Source organism: Carassius carassius, chromosome 14 (genome assembly GCF_963082965.1).
Source record: "Carassius carassius chromosome 14, fCarCar2.1, whole genome shotgun sequence".
Classification (NCBI taxonomy): domain Eukaryota; kingdom Metazoa; phylum Chordata; class Actinopteri; order Cypriniformes; family Cyprinidae; genus Carassius; species Carassius carassius.
Window position 1 is genome coordinate 17,354 of NC_081768.1, and position 4,762 is coordinate 22,115.

The 4,762-nt window shown below is 38.7% G+C and overlaps 1 long non-coding RNA gene across 1 annotated transcript; it reads right to left on the bottom strand.

The window, feature by feature from the left end:
- Positions 1–3,233: 3,233 nt before the first annotated feature.
- Positions 3,234–3,626, bottom strand: LOC132156447 (uncharacterized). The gene is made up of 3 exons (XR_009437422.1): positions 3,566–3,626; positions 3,416–3,478; positions 3,234–3,333 (listed from the first exon to the last, which is right to left on the bottom strand). It is a non-coding gene; the product is annotated as an uncharacterized LOC132156447 (long non-coding RNA).
- Positions 3,627–4,762: the final 1,136 nt, after the last annotated feature.

Sequence of the window (4,762 nt, forward strand, 5' to 3'; positions counted from 1 at the left end):
AAATTCTACTAATAAGAATAAATAGTGCAAATACTATACACACTTTGTACTGTACTATACTGTTTGTGTAGTGCGTTTGCAGCCCAGTTTATTTGATCTTGTCTTGATATCTGGATCACTTGATTATCATACATTTTTGTTTTTATTAATCTTAAATTATTGGATTAATTACCTGTATTGTTATACTAGATGTAATTTTTTTTCCTCTGCTTGTGGAGCACTTTGGTCAACATTCGTGTTGTTTTAAGGTGCTATATAAATAAATTTTGACCTTGACCTTGAATTATGGGTATTTGTGGTTCATCTGAGCATATTTGGGGTCATGGTGAATTCTATGTAGTCTTGCTATTATAAATCATGGCATATTAGTCAAGAAAGGGGAAAATTGTATTTACTGAGACATCAGTGTCTGAATGTTCTCTTTCCATTTCATTAGATAAAAAGCAACATTTCAGTTATAATTCAAAGCCTTAATGACATGGAATTTAATGAAATAATACAATTACTGGTTAAAGCAATCTCTGTCATTACTAATAACTATACTGCATGCAAAATGAAAAGAAGTGCAGGTTAAAGTGAGTCACATGCTGCATGTCAGGAAATCTGTCTTGGTTAGGTTAATTGAGGTGGAGGGAAGCAGAGGGAATTCATTCACCTTCCAGCATCAGTAAAATTAGAATTATTGTCCATAGCAGAGCAGATTCAGCTGTCCATTAGTGGTAAAGTTCACAGCCTGATCAGCTCACCAACAGATGTTGTATGTAGAGATTAAAAGAATATAGGACAATTTTACAATTAAAATTAACATTTTCTATGGGATTAAGGAGGTTCTCATCCAAGATTTGAAGGTACATAGCCCCGTCCAATGTCCATTTGATGTGGTGTAGTTGTCCTGACCCCTTTGAGATTATTGACAAGATCCTCCCATGTAGTTCTGGGCTTCTTCCTCACCTTTCTCATGATCACTGAAACTCCACAAGTTGATATCTTGCATGGAGCCCCAGACCGAGGTAGAAGGACAGTTATTTTGTGTTTCTTCAATTTTCAAATAATTGCACCAACTGTTGTCTCCTTCTCACCAAGCTGCTTGGGGATGGTCTTGTAGCCCAATCCTGCCTTGTGTAGGTCTACAATCTTGTCCCTGACATCCAGTGCCGTTTCTAGGCATAGGCAAGTTAGGTGGTTGCCTAGGGTGCCACCAGCTGAAGGGACGCCAATGAGCGTTCATACTTGCACTACACTGCTCCATTTTAGCAGGGTTGTGATAAAGAGTGGCATTGTAATTGATCACCCTGAAATATAACTGCCGCCCCCTCTGAATCCCCCAACATCATTGGGCTAGAGTACTGTCATACTGATGATGCCTGTATGCCATTGGATCAGAGCACAGTCAATTGCTGCCTGATTGTTGCGTGCAAAGTTTTCACTTGGAGCGTTCATCAATTCCATTAGACTATGGATCCTCAAATCTTGTCCTGGAGAGCCAATGCACTGCAGAGTTTAGCTCCAGCCCTGAACAAACTCACCTACCTATGATTTTCTAATGATCCTGAAGGCATTGATTAGCATGCCCAGGGGGGTATTCCAGAAAGCAGGTTATGTGACATACCTGGGTATGTTTAAGGGTCAGTTCATGGATAACCTCAACGTTCGGTTCCAAAAACAGAGGTAACTTTCTGGGTATGTATGTAACCATAGCAACTGACTCTCTGAAGATAACCTGCTCGAGAGCAGGTTATGTTTCAGTGTAACTTCGTTTCAGAAGGTTGGTGAGCATGGCGTGCCCTTTTGACGAGGATCCTGTGGACGTAGAAGCACAAATTATGAGAGGTTTTTTTCGTCGGGAGGGGGTTATAAGACCGCGTATTGATGTGTTTGCATACCCTAATGAATATTTAAACGAGCGTTATCGTTTTTCAAAAGATTAATTAGTTTATTTAACACGTCTTTTAAAACCGCATATCGCAAATGTGACAAACCGCGGCTCTGCGCTTAGCACAGAAAACATTCTGTGCATAGCACTAAGATTTTTTGCGTCTGGCCATTTTTTGTACAGTGTGGGCGATTCAGAGCATGTGGGAAAGGCAACTGTGTGTAGAGCCGTTCGTACAGTGTGTCTGGCACTTAAACAGTTGTTACCCACGTTTGTACAGTTCCCTGGCCATAAACCTCTGCTTGTTATTAAAGACGAATTCCACAGAGTGGCAGGTTTGTCCTTTGTAGTAAAATATATGACGCATATTTAATATTTAGTCATATTATTAATATCTATACATGTATTCATTATGCACACACTTCATACTTCCATAACTTTCTGTTTCAGGGTTTCCAAATGTAGTGCATTGATGGCACTCACATTCCTATTAAAGCTCCATCAATAAACGAGGGAGACTATGTTAATAGGAAATCTATTCATAGTATCAATGTGCAGGTAACAACTTAATTTTTTCCCCTTCTTAAAATCATCAAAGTCATTACTTTTTCCACTAACTATAGGTAATATGTGAGGCAACCCAAATCATCACCAATGTCGAGGCAAAATGGCCAGGATCTGTGCATGATGCCAGAATTTTCCGCGAGTCATCATTATGCCAGACATTTCAGCAGGGTATGATTTGCTTTATACAATTTTTGTTTTTTCGTTTTTTCTATATTTGTGTTGTACACTTCAATCATTACAGGACAGTACAATGGTTACTTGCTGGGGGACAGAGGATACCCTTGTCTGCCCTATTTAATGACACCCTACCCTGAACCTGAGCCTGGACCACAGACACAGTTTAACCTGGCTCACAGCCGAACACGGGCCAAGGTGGAGATGACTGTAGGGATCCTCAAATCTCGGTTTCAGTGTCTGCGTGGGCTCCGGGTTAGTCCAGAGAGGACATGCGACATTATTGTGGCTTATGTTGTGCTTCACAATATTGCCACTATAAGAGGAGAGAGCCACCCTCCTTGTATTGAGGAAGATGGCCCAGAGGAACACCGACAGATTTTAGAGGCCAACAGAGACGGAAGACTTTTGAGAGACAGGATTTGTGAAAATTACTTTTATTAGTTTTTTTTTGCACTGGTCTGCCAGGCAGTTTATTTCTTCATTTCCTGAAAAACAATAAAAGTACAATTCATTAAAATGTTTTTTTTTTATATATTGCTTTACACATACAGATAGTTCTCACCTTAAGGAGATTCTCAAGTAATTCTATTTCAAGTGCTGCTTTTTTTAATGAGGAGCCTTTTCTCTTCCATTTGAAGCTGTATAAGGTCCATCTCCATGTCACTTTTTCTTATTTGTTTTTGAAGATGGACCTTATACAGCTCCTTTGCTGGCAACTAAGGTGGAAAAATTTAATAAATGAGATTGTTTGGTCAGACAATAAAATTCAAATATGGACACATGGACACAAGTTCTTACCCTGCTTAGATTGTGTGCTGAGGCTGAAGGACCCTCATCAGTGGGCAAATCCCTAGGTATGTACTATGAAAGGACAATGACAGTTTGTTACTCTAATGCAAAAAGGGGCCATACATCATAATGGTATGCATCATACCTCAGTCAATCTACCAGCATTGTCCACTTCTGTCACAGCAGATGTGGTCTCTTCATCGTCATCATCATCTTCATCCTACAAGACAAATATTCAAGTATACATTATTTGGCGCAAAAAAAAAAAAAAAAAAAAAAAAAGTAAAAAACCTAAAAGTACCTGACAACAAATTTCTTTCTGGAGAGTCCAATAATACAATCAGTCCATCAGTATCTATAAGAACACACAACCCGTTAAATTCTCAATATTATCAAAGAAAATAATACATCATATGCAGTTAAATAAAATAAGCCTACATAAAAAATTAATCTTGTTCAAAAAGCCTTTAAGTGATAGAGATAGTAATTTATCAGGACAAAAAATGAAACCAAATCATAGAGGTAAACTTACATGTCACCCTTTTTTCACCATCACTTGTGGTGCATAGTATGTGTGATGAACTGCCCCCTGGAATGCCAGCAACCACTGGTCGCCCTTTATTAAGGGACAGAGCCAGCTCCTCAGATGGGGTGAGGGGAGGTGGTGGTAGCCTCCCCGCCAGTTAGAGAGGCTTCAGTCTTCTTTCTGTTAGCTGCATGACAGAATGAATATACTAAATCCTGTTATAATAATAGTTCAGTAATTGTGTAATCAAATATTACCTTTTTGCAGAATGTTTTTGTGTTTTATTTTGACTTGGCTTAAAGTTCTTGTGGCTCCAGAAGGATTACACCTTATTAAATAAGAAATAAACATTATTATTTCAAGCTAAAGAAATAAATGGCAGGAAAAGTAAATGCTTTCATAGTGACTTAACATATTCAAAAGGATGTATAAGTCATACTTCATTATTTTGCATTTCAATAAAACGGGAGCCAATACCAAATTTGTAATTTAATACACTCACGCATTTACTCTGTCCGTTATTTTTTGCCAAGCCAGCTCTCTTGCTTTAGCCGATGCAGCTGTATTGCTTCTTTTTAATATTATTGGCTTAAACTCCTCATAAGCATGCATTAAAACTTCCAACTCCGCCTCTGTGAAATACGCCGCTCTCTTTTTTTCGTTTTGAGTTTCCATGGTGACTCGTGAAATCGGCGATCCATTGAAAATGTCTTTATACATGCACCGTGCACGCGCATTAACTCTGGGTAACCAGTCAGAGGTTGATTAAACTAACTCTTCTCAGGTGTTTTGGAACCGACATACTCATGGTATGCCTGTTTGGGGTAAAT